The following is a 20,046-nucleotide window of genomic DNA, read 5'->3' on the forward strand; positions in this document are numbered from 1 at the left end:
AATCTCACACAAATCATCAAGGAACCCACCAGGTACAACCCTAAATCTGTAAACAAGGGCACACTCATAGATGTCATCCTGACCAACTGGCCCTCCAAATACACCTCCGCTGTCTTCAACCAGGATCTCAGAGATCACTGTCTCATTGCCTGTATCCGCTACGGAGCCGCAGTCAAACGACCACCCCTCATCACTGTCAAACGCTCCCTAAAACACTTCTGTGAGCAGGCCTTTCTAATCGACCTGGCCCGGGTATCCTGGAAGGACATTGACCTCATCCCGTCAGTTGAGGATGCCTGGTCATTCTTTAAAAGTAACTTCCTCACCATTTTAGATAAGCATGCTCCGTTCAAAAAATGCAGAACTAAGAACAGATATAGCCCTTGGTTCACTCCAGACCTGACTGCCCTCGGCCAGCAGTGGACTGCAATAGCATCGAACAGTCCCCGCGATATGCAACTGTTCAGGGAAGTCAGGAACCAATACATGCAGTCAGTCAGGAAAGCTAAGGCCAGCTTCTTCAGGCAGAAGTTTGCATCCTGTAGCTGCAACACTAACTCAAAAAAGTTCTGGGACACTGTGAAGTCCATGGAGAACAAGAGCACCTCCTTCCAGCTTCCCACTGCACTGAGGCTCGGTAACACGGTCACCACCTATAAATCCATGATTATCGAAAACTTCAACAAGCATTTCTCAACGGCTGGCGATGCCTTCCGCCTGGCTACTCCAACCTCGGCCAACAGCTCCGCCTCCCCCGCAGCTACTCGCCCAAGCCTCTCCAGGTTCTCCTTTACCCAAATCCAGATAGCAGATGTTCTGAAAGAGCTGCAAAACCTGGACCCGTACAAATCAGCTGGGCTTGACAATCTGGACCCTCTATTTCTGAAACTATCCGCCGCCATTGTCGCTACCCCTATTACCAGCCTGTTCAACCTCTTTCATATCGTCTGAGATCCCCAAGGACTGGAAAGCTGCCGCACTCATCCCCCTCTTCAAAGGGGGAGACACCCTGGACCCAAACTGTTACAGACCTATATCCATCCTGCCCTGCCTATCTAAGGTCTTTGAAAGCCAAGTCAACAAACAGGTCACTGACCATCTCGAATCCCACCGTACCTTCTCCGCTGTGCAATCTGGTTTCCGAGCCGGTCACGGGTGCACCTCAGCCACGCTCAAGGTACTAAACGATATCATAACCGCCATCGATAAAAGACAGTACTGTGCAGCCGTCTTCATTGACCTTGCCAAGGCTTTCGACTCGGTCAATCACCATATTCTTATCGGCAGACTCAGGAGCCTCGGTTTTTCGGATGACTGCCTTGCCTGGTTCACCAATTACTTTGCAGACAGAGTTCAGTGTGTCAAATCGGAGGGCATGCTGTCCGGTCCTCTGGCAGTCTCTATGGGGGTGCCACAGGGTTCAATCCTGGGGCCGACTCTTTTCTCTGTATACATCAATGATGTTGCTCTTGCTGCGGGCGATTCCCTGATCCACCTCTACGCAGACGACACCATTCTATTTACTTCCGGCCCGTCCTTGGACACTGTGCTATCTAACCTCCAAACGAGCTTCAATGCCATACAACACTCCTTCCGTGGCCTCCAACTGCTCTTAAACGCTAGTAAAACCAAATGCATGCTTTTCAACCGTTCACTGCCTGCACCCGCACGCCTGACCAGCATCACCACCCTGGATGGTTCCAACCTTGAATATGTCGACATCTATAAGTACCTAGGTGTCTGGCTAGACTGTAAACTCTCCTTCCAGACTCATATCAAACATCTCCAATCGAAAATCAAATCAAGAGTCGGCTTTCTATTCCGCAACAAAGCCTCCTTCACTCACGCCGCCAAAATTACCCTAGTAAAACTGACTATCCTATCCTCGACTTCGGCGATGTCATCTACAAAATTGCTTCCAACACTCTACTCAGCAAACTGGATGCAGTTTATCACAGTGCCATCCGTTTTGTCACTAAAGCACCTTATACCACCCACCACTGCGACTTGTACACTCTAGTCGGCTGGCCCTCGCTACATATTCGTCGCCAGACCCACTGGCTCCAGGTCATCTACAAGTCCATGCTTGGTAAAGCTCCGCCTTATCTCAGTTCACTGATCACGATGGCAACACCCATCCGTAGCACGCGCTCCAGCAGGTGTATCTCACTGATCATCCCTAAAGCCAACACCTCATTTGGCCGCCTTTCGTTCCAGTTCTCTGCTGCCTGTGACTGGAACGAATTGCAAAAATTGCTGAAGTTGGAGACGTTTATCTCCCTCACCAACTTCAAACATCTGCTATCTGAGCAGCTAACCGATCGCTGCAGCTGTACATAGTCTATCGGCAAATAGCCCACCCATTTTTATCTACCTCATCCCCATACTGTTTTTATTTATTTACTTTTCTGCTCTTTTGCACACCAATATCTCTAACTGTACATGACCATCTGATCATTTATCACTCCAGTGTTAATCTGCAAAATTGTAATTATTCGCCTACCTCAAGCCTTTTGCACACAATGTATATAGACTCCCCTTTTTTTCTTCCTATTGTGTTATTGACTTGTTAATTGTTTACTCCATGTGTAACTCTGTGTTGTCTGCTCACACTGCTATGCTTTATCTTGGCCAAGTCACAGTTGCAAATGAGAACTTGTTCTCAACTAGAGTAGATCTATGTTGTTTGGTGTTGTTATGGGTCCTACAGTAGGTCTATCTTATTGTTCGGTGACGTTATGGATTCTTCAGTGGGTCTATGTTGTTGTTTGGTGAAGTTATTGGTCCGACAGTAGGTCAATGTTGTTGTTAGGTGAAGTTATGGGTCCTAAAGCAGGTCTGTTATTGTTAGGTGAAGATATTGGTCCTACAGCAGGTCTGTTTTTGTTAGGTGAAGGTATGGGTCCTACAGTAGGTATTTGTTGTTGTTTGATGAAGTTCTGGGTCCTAAAGTAGGTCTATGTTAGGTGAAGTTATGTCATGGAAATGTCATGTATTACCAAATCATGAGTCCATCTTTAATTATATGAGCTTTACCATAGCCCTGTGACTCTTAGATCAATTCGGTGTCTATAAATGAATTCTCTGAGAGTGCTTACATATTGGCAACTGAGATCTTTTATAGCAAAGACACACATAGCCAGACAGCATTGGCTATAAATGATCATTCAGTTTGGTCTCCTAAACTAAGTTCCTATCTCGTTCTTGGTACCACTTAGGACCAAAAACATTACCTCATCCAATGGCATATATCAAATACACCCCCACCTGGACAAGATCACAGAGAGACGTGACTGGCACACAGACATTGTGGAGCCACCGAACTGGTTCCCCATCACCCCATCCCTTCACATGGTTTAGGAATAGTTTACAGACACATTCACAGATAAGATTAACCTGACCTCTTCCCTCTCTGGGCACAAGTAAAATTTTTCCCACATAGGCATGCTTATGAAAATGAATAAAACATCTTATTTATAAATGTTACCTAAAGAATTCTGATTGTCCGTTCTAAAGAATCAGAACATTAATTACATACTCAATATTTAAAAGAAAAAATCAAATCCATTCAATGTCAAATACCTTAGCTTATATGTAAGCTTTCTCCCTTCTGAAACTAAGTTTACAACCTTTATTCTACAAGAAAAACTTGCACATGTTTAATAACACAGAATAATCCATTTGAGGAAAATAAAAACATAACATAGAAATGCTCCCTAAATTACACGAGAACCAGTATCTAAACACAGACCTCATCACAACATATAGGACAGGCATCCCTCTAAGTCCTCATGCTCAGAGATGTCAGGAATAGAGAATAGGTCAGGGAAATCATTCACATTCCAAATCATAATTAACCCAACTATTTATCCAACCAAAATTTAGAATGACATTCCTCAGTGATTCAAATTGGTCTTATTACTCAAAGTAAAAACCTCACTTTAACACACATCAATATTCACTGAATTTGCATTCTGTATAATTACCCTTTAATTAAATTTTTACATTTTTTACATTTAAGTCATTTAGCAGTAATTCTACTATTAACTTTTTTAATCATAGAATAAAAGGAGCAGATTTCTGGGCATGGTAGAATATATTCAGGGCATAATGCGCAGACAGGGGTATGGTGGGGTGCGGGTACGGTGGAGGTAAGCCCAGGCACTGGGTGATGATGAGAGAGGTTTTATCTCTGGACATGCTGGTTGTAATGGGTGAGGTCACCGCATATTTACATTTACATTTAAGTCATTTAGCAGACGCTCTTATCCAGAGCGACTTACAAATTGGTGCATTCACCTTATGACATCCAGTGGAACAGCCACTTTACAATAGTGCATCTAAATCTTTTAAGGGGGGTGAGAAGGATTACTTTATCCTATCCTAGGTATTCCTTAAAGAGGTGGGGTTTCAGGTGTCTCCGGAAGGTGGTGATTGACTCCGCTGTCCTGGCGTCGTGGGGGAGTTTGTTCCACCATTGGGGGGCCAGAGCAGCGAACAGTTTTGACTGGGCTGAGCGGGAACTGTACTTCCTCAGTGGTAGGGAGGCGAGCAGGCCAGAGGTGGATGAACGCAGTGCCCTTGTTTGGGTGTAGGGCCTGATCAGAGCCTGGAGGTACTGAGGTGCCGTTCCCCTCACAGCTCCGTAGGCAAGCACCATGGTCTTGTAGCGGATGCGAGCTTCAACTGGAAGCCAGTGGAGAGAGCGGAGGAGCGGGGTGACGTGAGAGAACTTGGGAAGGTTGAACACCAGACGGGCTGCGGCGTTCTGGATGAGTTGTAGGGGTTTAATGGCACAGGCAGGGAGCCCAGCCAACAGCGAGTTGCAGTAATCCAGATGGGAGATGACAAGTGCCTGGATTAGGACCTGCGCCGCTTCCTGTGTGAGGCAGAGTCGTACTCTGCGGTTGTTGTAGAGCATGAACCTACAGGAACGGGCCACCGCCTTGATGTTAGTTGAGAACGACAGGGTGTTGTCCAGGATCACGCCAAGGTTCTTAGCGCTCTGGGAGGAGGACACAATGGAGTTGTCAACCGTGATGGCGAGATCATGGAACGGGCAGTCCTTCCCCGGGAGGAAGAGCAGCTCCGTCTTGCCGAGGTTCAGCTTGAGGTGGTGATCCGTCATCCACACTGATATGTCTGCCAGACATGCAGAGATGCGATTCGCCACCTGGTCATCAGAAGGGGGAAAGGAGAAGATTAATTGTGTGTCGTCTGCATAGCAATGATAGGAGAGACCATGTGAGGTTATGACAGAGCCAAGTGACTTGGTGTATAGCGAGAATAGGAGAGGGGAGTGTGGGACAAAGGAGGTATCAGGGGTATGAGGAATGGGACTAGGGGCTCCATTGTGAACTAAAACAATGATAACTAACCTGAGCAACAGTATACAAGGCATATTGACATTTGAGAGAGACATACAGCGAGGCATACAGTAATCACAGGTGTTGAATTGGGAAAGCTAGCTAAAACAGCGGGTGAGACAACAGCTAATCAGCTAGCATAACAACAGCAGGTGAGATGGCATTGACTAAGCAACTCGGCCGACAGATAAAACAAACAAGCAGAATGGAGTACCGTGATTAATGGACAGTCCAGCGTGCATCAGCTATGTAGCCAAGTGATCAGAGTCCAGGGGGCAGCGGTGGATGGGGCAGAGGGGCTGGGCTGGCGAGTGTTATCCAGGTGAAAAAAAACGAACAATGTCTAAATAGCTTGTAGCTAGCTAGCTGGTTAGCTTCTGGAGGTTCTTGAGTGTGTTCTAAAAATAAAGATAATAGCGATTCCGTATCACATTGGGTGAGGCAGGTTTCCGGAAGGTATAAACATTTTTTTTTTAAATCGGGAAGAGATAGAGTACATATGGGCCACTGCGTTTTTGGGACGCGGCGATGCAGACGGTTAGCAGGCCTGTGCTAACAAGCTAACAGATTAGCAGGCCGGGGTAAACAAGGTAGTAGTTAGCGGACCTGGGCTAAACAAGCTAGCAGTTAGCATGCCGAATTAGCAAGCAAGGAGATAGCGAGGGCTAGAGAGTTAGCCTTTGGAGGACGTCGCGATGGGGTGAGTCTGTTTATTCCTCTTCATGCAGTGATATCGATAGACCGGTCGTAGGTCAAGGTATTGTAGCCCTGGAGTATGCTAGGAGCTCTGGCCGGGCTAGCTTCAAGCTACGTGGGTGGAAATGCTAGCCAGGAGTAATCAACCAGGGTTGCTGTTTAGCTCGATAGCTAGTTGTGAAGATCCAGCTGAAGAATGTTCCGTTTGTGGTGGGAATCCGGGGGTAAAAAATTAAATAGGTCCGTTATGCTCTGGTTAGCGTCGCGTTGTTCGAACTGGCGAGAGCTTTCCGAGCTAAAGGTTAGTTGATGACCGGTTAGCTGAAGACCGCTAGCATAGCTGGTAGTTAGCTGGCCAGCTTCAGTTGAGGGGGTCCGGTTCCGAAGTAAATATAACTACTTTAGGAAAAGTAGCTACTATGGCGGGTTGCAGAAGAGTATTTGGAAGCTTAGGTTTAGCAAAATGTTTTTAAAGATATGCGAAGAAAAAACATCTAAAACGAAAAAGAGACGATATTTACAGAGACGATACGACAGGACAACTTACTGCTACGCTATCTTGGGTTGAAGTTAGGACTTGGTTGTGACGCCAGTGTATGTCATGACTGTTAACACAACTTGCTTTAACAATTCAACATTTGCTAAACAGCACCCTGTTAGACTACTGCAGCCTCATTCTAGCAATGATATCAAAATCATTTTTGATAACGCGAAAATTAAACGATTTTGTAATATGGAAGATTGAATAAGTGTGCGTTAAACGGTTCTTGGAATAATTTGTAGCCATGTCTCGACTATCTGTGCTTGAGTGTAAATCCATCTCGGTTTCCATACCTGAAAAAACGTGATTCCGTCAAGTCTATTTGCACACGCAAATTCAGGAAGAAACTGAAGAGCAGATGGCCTGACCGTGTTTTGCGACTGTCGGCTCACTTGACCGCAGGCAACATTGGACTAGGAGTCGCAGTCCAGTGTAGTACATTGGAATTCCAGTATTGATGAGAGCAAGTCCATTCTGTGAGACATTTAAGTTGTCATTTTGCGTGCAAATCCATTGTTAAAGTTGCTGTTGTTGGCCAGCTTGTTGATGGTATTCACATCTTACAGTGGAGCTTCATCAATTCCTACATTTTTTAAATTCCAAGAACACAGGATGAGATGTTACTATCCTTTGTGCAAGCACTTCCAAGAGTTAATGAACAGTGAGCGTGGTGAAATTTGGGGAGCGCATCGTCAGTAGTGTACCTTTGGTTCCTAGGGTGTTTCGGCCTTTCACACTATACACCCTCCTCAAAGGCGGCCAGCGACAGGGTGATCAATCCTACGCTTGCGTCCCATTCCCAATTAGTCATAGGAGTTGCCTTGTTGTTGATAGCCAACATCCCATGGGACTATGCATGGCAGGGCTGTCCTCCTCCCTGAGTCAAGCATTGTTGACCACATACCTCCTGGCCCTCTCACTTCGGGGCCCAGCTGGGGTCTTTCCTCTTCATCCAGAGCCACTGACTGCTGCCGCCTCTGATACAGCTTTGATTGCCGAACGCTGGCTCTGGCCCTTAATTCCCAGGTCTCTAAGCAGTCTGGTTGTAGATGTTGCCACAAAACCTCTGCAGCCCACCTCCACTGGTCGGACTTCTGTGTTCCAGCCATGATGCCGTGCTTCGGCAGTTAGATCAGCATAGCGCAGATGTTTTTTCGCTCATAAGCCTCATCTACTGAGTTTTCCCAGGGTACGGTGAGCTCAATGATGAAGACCTTATTGAGTGAACGGGACCAGAGCACCATGTCAGGTCTTAGGGTGGTGGTTGCGATCTCCGGAGGAAACACAAGTTGCCGGCCAATGTCAGCTAGCATTTTCCAGCCGCGGGCCAAGCGCAGCTGGTCTCGCTCTAATGGTGTAGAGCCGCTCTTCGGTGGTTTAGCCCCTTCGCGGACAAAGATTGTCCATAAGGAGTGTGATGCTGCTGTGGGTGGTAGGGAGTTGGTGGCAGCTCGCTTGTCCTCCAGGGCGGACGCAAGGTTTTTAAGGACTTGGTTGTGACGCCAAGTGTAGCGTCCTTGGGCGAGACTTGTTTTACAGCCTGTGAGAATGTGCCTGAGGTTGGCTGGCATGGAACAGAGGGCACAGTCCGGATCTTCACCATACCATTGGTGTTGGAAGGACGTCATATGTTGCTCTGATGGAAAAGCTCAACCGCCTCGCTTCCATGGCCCACAGATCCTTCCAGCTGATCTTCCTCTTCTCCACACTGTCCCATCGAGTCCACTGTCCCTGTTTGGCAAGAGAGACTGCCTTGGCCCACCTTGCAGCCTCCTCCTGATGGCGTACTTCCTGCACTACCATCTTCCGCCGCTCTGGTGCAGTGGCCTTACTCCAAGCAGCACGGCTAGTTAGCCCAAGGCCTACTCTCCCTTGCTGAACATGACCCACAATGTCAGCATGTCTGAGGGCTGCTGTTGCCTCCTGGACTGGTTTTCCTGGCCTCCATTTGCGCCCAGTTGCCAAGGTCGGCGCGTTGTTGCTCACCACTGGGTCTCGAGATTCATTCAGTGTCATCTGGAGCCTGGTATTTGCACACTTGAATTCCTCTGTTAGACTGGTGAGGGGCAGCTTGAGGACACCATCTCCATAGAGGCCTATGGTGGTAAGGCATCGTGGAACTCCGAGCCACTTCTTTAAGTAGCCTGTGACTCCTCTTTCCATCTTCTCCACTGTTGAGATTGGAACCTCATACAGTGCTAAGGGCCACAACACCCGGGGTAGGAGACCAAACTGCAGACACCAGGCCTTTAACTTTCCAGGTAGCTGGGTGTTGTCGATGGACTGTATGCTACTACTGATGTCTTTCCGCAGCTGTTGCACCTGGTCTGTGTCCTTCAGGCTTGCATCATACCACCTTCCAAGGCTTTTTACCGGCTGCTCAGACACTGTTGGGATTTGGTCATCTCCGATGAAGAATTTCAGGTCAGAGAGTACTCCCTTCACAATCGAGATGCTGCGTGACTTGGATGGTTTAATCTTCATACGGGCCCAGCTGATGTTCTCCTCAAGTTTTCTGAGCAGTCTCCTGGTGCATGGGACAGTGGTGCTCAATGTTGTAATGTCGTCCATGTCGGCTCTGAGTGGAGGGAGGCGGAAACCAGAGTCGACTCGCTGTCCACCAGCAACCCATTTTGAGGATCTGATGATAACCTCCATTGCCATTGTGAATGCCAAAGGAGAAATGGTACATCCTGCCATTATACCTACATTCAGGCACTGCCATGAGGTGGTGAACTCTGAGGTGGTGAAGCAGAACTGCAGATCCTGGAAGTACGACTTCACCAGGTTTGTGATGGTGTCCGGTATGTGGAAAAATCTGAAGGCAGACCACAGGAGTTCATGGGGCACAGAGCCAAATGCATTGGCGAGGTCGAGGAAGACTACATGGAGGTCCCTTTTCTCCACCTTGGCCATTTGGATCTGATGCCAGATCATGCTGGAATGTCCCAAGCAGCCAGAGAACCCTGATATTCCTGCCTTCTGTACAGATGTATCGACGTACACATTCCTTTGCAGGTACTCGACCATCCTCTGGGCAATAACCCTAAAGAAGATTTTACCCTCGACATTCAGTAAGGAGATTGGGCGGAATTGGCTGATATTCACTGCATCCTTCTGCTTAGGGATCAGGACCCCGCCTGCCCTACGCCACACTTTGGGTATTATCTTCTTCTGCCAAACTGTTCTCATAAGCCTCCAGAGGAACCTCAGGACGTCTGGTGTGTTCTTATACACTTTGTACGGGACTCCATTTGGCCCCGGGGCTGATGCTGTTCTTGCCCGTCGAACTGTGTCTTCCACCTCTTTCCATGTCGGAGGGCTGGTCTCAATATGATGTTCCGGGGGTTCAATGGGTGGGATATCTGATGGGATGGCCAGATGTTCATGTCGCTTTGAGTCAAAGTTTGTTGTTCTCAGGTGCTCCTCTAGGTCTTTCTTTGTTGTTTTTAGAGCTCCACTTTTTTCCTTTGTGAAGAGACTTTTAAGGAACTTGAAGGGATCTTTATAGAATCGAGTTCTAGTTTGTTCTTTTTTCCTTCTGCGTTTCCGTAGGTTCTCTGCTCTACGGAGGGATGCCAACCGGGTTTTGATGTCAGCCTGAAGTGCCTCTATGCCCTCCTTTTCCACTTCCGAGGCCTTCTTCCACTGTTTCTTAAGCTGCCACCTTTCTTGAACGAGGCGCTTGATTTGTTGTTGCCTCCTGGAAACTGGTGGGGTTGGAACCTTTCTCCCGCCTTTTGCCTCTTCCACTCCAAATCTTTCTGTCCCGTACTCATAGATGATGTCCCCCATCCTCTCCAACTTCTTCTCCACTGTGCCTCGAAGTTTCTCGAGGGTCAAGGTAAGGTCAGTATTCACTGTTTCCCACAACTTCTTGTCACTGGCGCCAGGCCACTTCACATACGGTCTGTGCCCTGGTAGTCTCCTCTCGACTGCAGGTCTGGGAGGCTGGGTGAGTTCCACTCCTGTTTTTTGGTTCCACCTCAGTTGCTACTTCGGTGCTTGAGTTTACGTCCTCCATGACAGTGGTACTGATGCACTGCAAACTATGGTTTGCGTCCAGTTGCTGTGCTTCATTCGACTGATTTGATCGCTTTCGCAGAAAGTAATCAATGCAAGTTCTCTGTCTCTCTTTACCCAAACACCCCTTCTTCCCCTGGTGGATCCTCAACCCATGGTGTGATGTACATTAAAAACGGCATTTAAGTCCAGAACATCAGTAGAATAATGTTTTAAAATCTGTTCAACAACTCATCTTTTCAAGACAGTACTTACTGGTGATCAGATCTTCTGTCTCCTCCTCCTCTTCTTCACCCTCCTTCAATATGACAGTGATCTCTCCTTTCTTCACTCCAAAAAAAAACATCATCTTTCTCTGTAACAGCCTCACCCTCAACTTCTTGTTTTACTGTGACATCCTCCTCTTCCTTATCCTCTTTCACGACAATGTTCAGCCCCAGAGCTTCTTTCTCCGTCCAGCAGACCTCCTCTTCTTTAACAGGAGGAGAGTAGCTTAGTGAACTCATGTTCGGGGATGTTAGCCAGCTAACCTAGCTAGTTAGCGACTAGCCAATTTATCAAGCCAGCTACCGTTACCTGACTAAACGGAAATATGACATTAAACGGGGAAACTAGTTATGCTTAGAATACAGAGGCAAATATACACCGAAGCAGTCTGAACAGCTTGAATATTTTGGCTGGGATGCTAAAGAGGTGGCTGACTAGATGTTGTTGAAGAAGCGTCCACTAGATTATACGTCACGCTGATAGCGTCGCCGGAAAGACGCACATCGCCATCTGCTGACTGGAGGGGGAAACTCAGATAAATGTTCATTTATTTCATTAAGTTATAATATAATATTCAGACAACTGCAGATTTGTAATAAGTATGAATTTAAAACCTACTTCTACATACCAACCCAACAGATGTTTCTACTACAGGGAATATTAACCAATGAGGTGGATCTTTCCACATGCTACCAACCCAAAAGATATTTCTACTATGAAGCGACTCTTTCAGGTTGATTAAAGTTTAATTCCCAAATGTCCTACACAGGTTTGGTCATTATCATGTATTGGAGCGTTGAAAGATGATGCACAACAACGGTTTCTTCCAGGAAACCACGACTCCAATAACCACTGCAGTCAAAATAACTGTAAAGTTCGTCACCATCGAAACGACTACCGCTACAATCGACCTGTTCACAATACATGGGTATTGGGATCTGACCTCATTGATCTGTCAGTAAGCTATGTTTACATGGGTATTGGGATCTGCCCTCATTGATCTGTCAGTAAGTTATGTTTACATGGGATCTATAACCTCATTGATCTATCAGTAAGCTATGTTTACATGAGTATTGGGATCTGACCTCATTTATCTGTCAGTAAACTATGTCTACATGGGTAATGGTATCTTACCTCACTGGTCTGTCAGTAAGCTATGTTTAAATTGGTATTGGGATCTCAGCTATAGTATAATCCAGCAAAGCAGTCCTACCAGCTAGCAGCGTAATGAACCCTGAGCCTGTCGCCTGCCGTCTGTGGAGAAAAGTTGGGTCTTTTTTATCTCGTAAAGTTACACTTGGGTACATGGGCCACATAAATAATTACCATCCAGCACATTGTCTCGGAAGCTACTGTTCCTAGTGGTGCTAGAATGGATTATAAGGGCTGACAATCACATTGTTCCTAGGCCTTCATTGTAAATAAGAATTTGTTCTTAACTGACAATTTAAATTAAAATTTAAATAAAGGAAGAAAATAAGGGAATATGTTCCATCATCCACTGCGTGTCTACTTGTCTTGTCTGTTTACTTTACACCTGCTATGTAAAAGAGACAGAAGAATGCACAATTGTCAATGCTATCAGGGATCCTTGGGACATTCCTACCCTAGACCCTAACCTTAAACACTTTAAATGTCAACTTCAATAGGCTTGGGACGTCCCAAGGATGTATCTCTACCTAAAAATACATGATCTAAGTGATTGATAGTTGGTATTCAGCAGTTAATGAACTACTAAAATAGTGATTTTGTCAGACAGCAGCTCCACACTTTATTGACTGACTGATCCATTCATCCTTCCATCCCTCCTCAGCCTTCCTTTTTTAAATGTTTTTTATTTCACCTTTATTTAACCAGGTAGGCTAGTTGAGAACAAGTTCTCATTTGCAACTGCGAGCGACCTGGCCAAGATAAAGCATAGCAGTGTGAACAGACAACACAGAGTTACACATGGAGTAAACAATTAACAAGTCAATAACACCCTCACTGAAGACCCAGTGAGGGTGGAGCTCAGTCAGAGAGCTGTTGAGGGACTGGTTCGGAAGAACACTTCTACAGCCAGAGACCTCACATGGTTAAGATGGTAAATATTTATGTCCCCTTAGCGGTTCATCACATAAGCAAAAGGGAATATGTTCCATCATCTATGTTTATTTACATTAGTGCAAATTGTCCACTGATATTTGTGTAATTTCTCACCCTCACACCTCAGAAACACATTTGTTCTTTGATATTATGAAGGTCATTTGTGTCAAATTTTCTTTTCCCCACTCATTCACCCCATCTCTTTACATTGCTTATTTATATTCAGTGGTCTGGCTACATCCAGACTGTCAAAGGCCCGTCCCGGTATATCTGAACCTAATGCAGCTTGGAGTGATCAGATGACAGAAGTCACATTTAGGTGTAACTGAGGCTGTAGATGCGCCATATCCATTACTTTGAGTGTTTTATATAATTTGACTAAATGTGTTTCTGTGTTGCAGGGGCAGTCAACAAATGGAACAGCAACACCAGAAAACATGACATAAGCAGAGTTGTGGGAGACCACCTCAAGCCCCTGGTAGAGCTGGGGGTGGTGTTTACCACTCTACCACGCCTTCAGAAGGCTGGAAAAGTGGAATTGATCTGTTTGATCCATTTGTTTGTTTCAGTAGTTGAATCCTTTGATGTATTGTTGATTTCAACATTTTTCATTTTCAACAAATGAACTGGGTTGGTTGAAAAGTGATACTAAACATTACATACCATGCACTATATTGACATAGTGGAAGAATTTATACTATTTTTCATACTAAGATGGACCAAGATATGTGTTGCTTTTGCACATATTTATTCATTGATTTTTCAAGTCTGTTGATTGGTCAGTCATTGGGTTAATTTTTTCACAATATGTTCAAAACAAGCTTTATTTATACAGCACATTTCAGACATGGATACAATGCAATGGCTTCACAGGAAAAAAATGTTTTTTAAATAACCAAATGTTTTCCACACAAATGCCATTGATTAAAATAGTAAGAATTGGATGCAACATCCAACCCAAAATAGCAGCTTGTTTTACCACATTGTTTGTTGTTACGTTCCCCAGCAGGAAAATCAGAAATGTCCCTTAATAAAAGGGAACTAACAAAGTCACTGACAACAACCAAAACTAAACAGGTGGGGTTTTAGGTGGGGTTCTGATACACTATGGGAGTGTCCACTGAATATTGACTAGTGTTGGATCCTGTGTTTTACATTATAGCCATTACCATATATATGATTGAATATTATCTGCTGTTGGCTTGTGTGGATGTATGTATGTGTTATGCAACATAGCTGACTTTTTGATTGTTAAAAGCTTCAAGGCCATGGGCCTTTCTCAGGATGGAAAAATACAGAAGACAGGAACTGTACAATGAGTTGGGGGGCACATTCAGAACATGGGGTTGCAGAACAAGCGGCCTTTTGTTAGATAACAGGAGCCAGGTGCGAGATAACGGTATGGAGCATGAGCGCATGGATGTTCTTCACAGCAACAGTTACATCTATCAACAGAAGCGCCAAGAGGCGGGGACCCGCCTGAGCGCCTGCAATAGGCTGAGCAAGTTTAAACCACGCCCAGTCTCTACTGTGATAGGCCAACAGACGGGTTGGAACTGTCTATCACAGTATAAAGAATACTGTTTACATACATCTTGTCAGTTCCCTGTTCTGCCCTGCGTGGTATTACAGTGAGCCCATATATACGAAAGTTGCATTTGCCATTTATTACTTAGCTAATAAAAAATACATAGTATAAAATCGGTGACTCATTGTTATATTTATCCTGATAGCAGATTCGAATTTACACAACCCGAACACTAGTAACAACAACTGGGACCTTAAAGACACCCACCATGAGACCCACTAAATCTGCGCAGTAAGAGGAAAACAAAAGAATAACCAAAATCAAACTTAAAGAAGGGAAGCCAACCAAAAAGGTGGTTAAAATAATTTATTACAATCAATACCATTCATACTATTACAAAATCATAATTCTCATTCATTCTTAATTAATTCTATTTACAAAAACATCAAACAAAAACAAACCTCAGGGGAGCATCGTCCCTCCCCATCATACCTAACCAATACCTAACCCTTTCCCTATCTCCCCTTCCTTAATCTATCCCCTTACCAAACTCACTCTAACACTCCCAGCCCTAAACCCCCTTTCCACCTCTCCCGTGCCGCATGCTTCCCCCACTTCCTCTCCTCCCTCTTCATCCTCCCCCTCAAATCACCTTCCACCCTTCTCACTATCCCTTCCACCCCCCAATCTCTCCCTGTCTTGACTAAATTCTGCCTGGCTTCCCACAGTCCCTTTTTAAAGAGACTCATGAGAAGCCAGAGCAGAAACCTGTCCCTATCCGTTCCCTTTGCTCTCCCTACGCCTCTCTCTAGCCTAGCCCATGTCAAAACAAAATCCCTCCTAACCACACCTAGCATCACCCGTGCCCTAGCCCATACTAGTCCGGCACAGGCACAGTCCCAGAAGGCATGGCGCACAGTCTCCTCCCTGCCACAAGCAGATCTTGGACAGGTGGGGGATCGCGCCACACTATACCGGTACAAGATGGAAAGTACCGGCAAGCACTTATGGAGGCCCAACCAATTCATGTCCTTGAGCCTGTTGTCCAGGCCCCGCGCCTGCACTCCCTCCCAGACCACTGACGAGATGCCGGCTACAGGCGCAGGACTCCCTGCCTGCCTGGCCTCTTCGTACAGGTGCCTCGGGGTGCGCACGCAGCCACTTTGCCGCATGGCCAAAGTGCCACGGCAGCTGTTCCGCCCGAGGACCCGCGTTAGACCACACCATTACGCTTCTCGCCTGGTACGAGAAGAACACCCGCAGGAGGTAACCGGACGGGTGTATCACTGGCTGAGCAAGCTCCGCTAACAAGAAAGAAACAAAAATTGAGTCCAGCTTGAGGGGGAAATGTGGTACCCCCCTACCTCCCTCCCCGATGGGACAGATCATGCGTGCCCTGGCGACCCACTCGCACCTGCCACTCCACATAAACTGAAACACAAGCCTCACTAGAGGCCTCCTCAGACAAGCCGGCAATGGGTAGATGTATGCCAAATACAAAAGAGACGGCAACACATCCACCTTTAGGACCAGGACTTTGCCCATAATAGACAAATACCTAGCCTTCCACATTGCTAGCTTCCTCTGTACCACTGCGATACGCATGTTCCAGTTTAGCGTCGCTGAGCCGGAGGTCTCAAAATGAACCCCGAGAATCCTCAGGGCCCCTTCGCAGAGAGATAAACCCCCAGGCACATCCGTTCTAACGCGCCATCTTCCGAAAGACTTGACAGAAGACTTTGCATGGTTCAGAACTGCTCCCGACGCTCGGGTGAAATCCCCAAAGATGGCAAGGGACCTTGTCAGGCACGAGTCCTGGCACAACAGCAAGGAAGTGTCGTCGGCGTACTGCGTCATCTTAACACGAAGCCCACCACTTCCAGGGATCAACAATCCTTCCACCCCTGTGTCTGCCCTAATGGCAGCCCCCAGAGGCTCCATGTACAGAACGAAGAGGAGAGCCGAGAGTGGGCATCCCTGCCTGACCCCAGACGAGAGGTCAAAAACGTCACCTAAGTGACTATTTACACTAACTCGACACCCCGCTCCGACATATAATGTACGAATCCATCCTATAAACTTCTCCCCAAATCCTAATCTACTTAACACCCTGAATATAAAAGATCTATTCACGCGATCAAAAGCTTTCGCCTGATCTAGCTCTGCTACCATTAAAGGCAGCCCTCTATCTTCAACCCAAGCGATGGAATCCCTGATCAACTGTAGGTTCCATCTTATAGAGCGGCCCTCTACCCCGCACGTCTGATCCTCGTGGACGACGTAGGGAAGGGCTGTGCGCAACCGGTCTGCTAAAACCTTTGCAAGAATCTTGTAATCTACGCACAGCATGGTCAAAGGCCGCCAGTTGCCAAGGTCAGTTGCTTCCCCCTTCTTATAAAGAAGTGACAGCACACCAACAGCCATTGATCCCCCGGGACCCCTGTCTCAAGGATGGCCTTCAAAACTTCGAGAACCACTGGTCCAAGTATACCCCAAAACTTGAGGTAAAACTCAGCCGGCAGCCCATCCATCCCAGGCACCTTCCCTTTTCCCATCCTCCTAAGAGCGCTCTCAACCTCTTCTAGTGAGATCTGGGCCTCCATCACGTCTCTAATGTCCTCTGGCAGCCGCCGGGACAAGTGTTCTAAAAACACGTTTCCCTGCTCTACATCTATTTCCCTTTCCTTAAATAAACCTTGGAAATGATCAGTTGTCACCCTGACCATTTCCTCTGGTTTACTTACTATACTACCATTTTCTTCCCTAACTCCATGCATTACCTTCCTACTCTGCCTGGCCCTAACCGACTTAAAGAACATAGCGGAACAAGTCTCATTATTTTCTAGAAAGCCACTATGCGCACGCTCTAGGAAAGCTTGAGCCTTCTGCTCCTGCAGCTCCCTGAGCTGCGCCTTTAGGGTTGCGGATCTCTCCCAGTCAATCGACCCGCCGAGGTTGCCTGCCTCGTACTCGAGTTCAATTAACCTTTGGATACAATCCACCTCCCTCCTTTCCTCCCTTTTTTCCTTCTACAATATCCTATTATAAAAGCCCTAATCCTCACCTTAACTAAATCCCACCACTCTAACACCCCCTCGCACATGGACCAGCCTCCGAAAGAAACAAAAAAAATGCGTCAACGAAAGCCTGCTCCTCCAGTATATCCCGATCTAACTTCCAGTACCCCCTACCGAAGAGGCAGACTGGCGACCCTACCTGCAGGAACACCCCGTCGTGATCCATGAAGAAAACAGGCACCAGCCGCTCAGACAACTGACCCAAAGACCTGGATACAAAAATGTAGTCGAGCCTCCGCGCAACCCCCCTGGAGTTGCGCCATGTAGGACCGACCATTGCCGGAGTAGTGTGCAGGCCACCATCAACCAGACCATGGCAAGCCATTAGCCCAGTGATGGCGCCTGCACTGCTATCACCACCTACCCCTAAATCTATATTACAATCCCCTCCTATCACCAAGTGCCTGTTTGTAACACACAGGGGCGCCAGACAGTCCACCACCTCCCTCCTAAATCTACACACATCCCCACCATCCCTCAGGTGAACCTCCAGTAAAAAACAGAAATCAAACCCCACACCCTCTAAATAACAAAAAAACGCCCTCCTTTTAACATTATCCCTTAACCCCCTAACATTTAGACTAAAAAAAGAAACAGAACTATTCATTTAATTTTTTTTCCAACAAATAAACCCCCAAAACCAAAGAAAAAACCAGGAGACTCACCCGATGCTCCCCTGGTCCATCTCCACCGGCGGGGACATCCTCTCCACTCCTGACGCCCCCCCCGTCCTCCATCCCAACCCATGACCCAGGCAGTGTGTTGGGTCCTCCCTCCCCACCCACCATCCCCCCCTCCCTGTTTGCCTCGGGGCTGCATGTAGGGGACCCCATCTCCTCAAACAGGAGTTGGAATCCCTCTAGCAAACAGCCCACCGACCCCTCACTGGAGTCATCCACTAAAATGCAAGGGGCTGAGGCAAACTGGGAGGACAAATTACCCTCCCCTCCCCCCGCCACTCTCTTAGCCCCCCTCCCCCTCCACACCCCCCTCTCTCTCACTTCCTGCCAAGCTCCCCCTCTTCATCCCTTTCTTCTTTGGTGAAGGAGGTAGCGGGGAGACACAACGTCCCATCCCCGCTAACTCCTCCACCAAATCCCTCATTTCGACCTCGAGGAAGCCTGGCAGGAAGCCTGTCCCCCCACTCCTTCTACATTGTGACATTCTGACTGACTCTGACTGCAGCTTAAACAACAGTGACAAGGCTAGTTAGCTAGCTACCATTATCTGAGAAGACACTATAGTGGCCTGGAAATACATGACATGGTAATTAGACAACTTTGCCATCATTATCATGCCATTGTGACATCATTAAAATCCTCTGACTACAATGTTAAAACATTCTACATTGTGACATTATTTCATTGATATCATGAAACAACTGCATGTATGTATTTTCTGATGTTTGATCAGAGATCTTTTACGAGAATATCTCTTCCCACATTGATCACAGCTATAAGGTTTTTCTCCTGTGTGTGTTCTATGGTGCACTTTCAGGCCGCTTGACGGAGTAAAACTCTTCCCACATTGATCAAAGCTATGAGATTTCTCTCCAGTGTGAATTATCTGGTGTGATTGTAATGTATATGATTTTGAAAAGATCTTCCCACAATCAGAGCAGCGGGGAGTTCTCTTCCCTGCTGCTGGTGTTTCTTGAGGTGTTCTAATCTGGAGAGACTGTTCTGCCTCGTCAGCATCAAGAGGTTGTTGAGGCTCCTCAGCGGATCCATGATAGTCCCGTCACTCCTGTGTGACTGGAAAAAGTCAGACAGACGGTTAAAGGCCCACAACAGTGGAAATCCACCGAAAAGGGTGATGCCAACAGTGTAGCCATGGTGTTGTACAACAATTGAAGTCTTTAATGAATGTTAATATTATTTGACAATTGTCTTAAGACAAGTGAGCAACAATAGTCATAATTGTCTTGTTTTCACATTAGTAGTAACATCGATGGTTGTCGGCTAGAAATAAGTTATTAAAGTTGTTGAAATCCTAAGCAGTGTGCATGACAATTTATGGTCTCCAATATAGGCCCCTTTCTGTGTTTAATAAAATTGACACATCGAGGGCAATGCGCACGCAATTTGGTTGCACAAACTCCTCCCTGCTAATGCAGAAACCGCTAGTTATGGATGTAGTGTAACTGCCTGGAGCAAAAATGGTGAAGGAAGATTTGTTTTCCACAAGGTATTTCGAATATTACCATATTATTGCATTATCAGATTATAACTGTTAGGCTCGTTTGAATCTCCTGATTCATATAATGTTGTTATTGTCGAAAATCAACTGCTTCATACTTTAAAAAACACTTCAACCAGTAAAGTTTTATTTGGCTAGTTTTTCCATCAGCCTTGGTCCATAACTTCACCTATAAATAGCAAAGACCTACTGAAGGACCCATAACTTCACTTAACAATATAGACCTACTGTAGGACCCATAACTTCACCTAACAACATAGACCT

The 20,046-nt window shown here is 46.4% G+C and overlaps 2 protein-coding genes across 3 annotated transcripts in view; one reads left to right on the forward strand and one right to left on the reverse strand.

The window, feature by feature from the left end:
• LOC127916587 (uncharacterized) overlaps positions 1 to 20,046 on the forward strand; it is a 184,401-nt gene that overhangs the window by 126,896 nt on the left and 37,459 nt on the right. Inside the window, exon 1 of one of the 2 annotated variants that reach the window (XM_052498880.1) lies at positions 5,016 to 5,101. The exons of the other annotated variant lie outside the window; for it this stretch is intronic. The gene's annotated coding sequence lies outside the window, so the exon portion shown is untranslated. Of the gene's footprint in view, positions 1 to 5,015; positions 5,102 to 20,046 lie in introns of those variants that run through there. 2 annotated transcript variants of the gene reach the window in all.
• The window catches only part of LOC118370066 (gastrula zinc finger protein XlCGF17.1-like), a 246,728-nt gene that overhangs the window by 32,726 nt on the left and 193,956 nt on the right, over positions 1 to 20,046 (reverse strand). The gene's annotated exons all lie outside the window — the stretch shown is intronic.

Source organism: Oncorhynchus keta, chromosome 37 (genome assembly GCF_023373465.1).
Source record: "Oncorhynchus keta strain PuntledgeMale-10-30-2019 chromosome 37, Oket_V2, whole genome shotgun sequence".
Classification (NCBI taxonomy): Eukaryota; Metazoa; Chordata; class Actinopteri; order Salmoniformes; family Salmonidae; genus Oncorhynchus; species Oncorhynchus keta.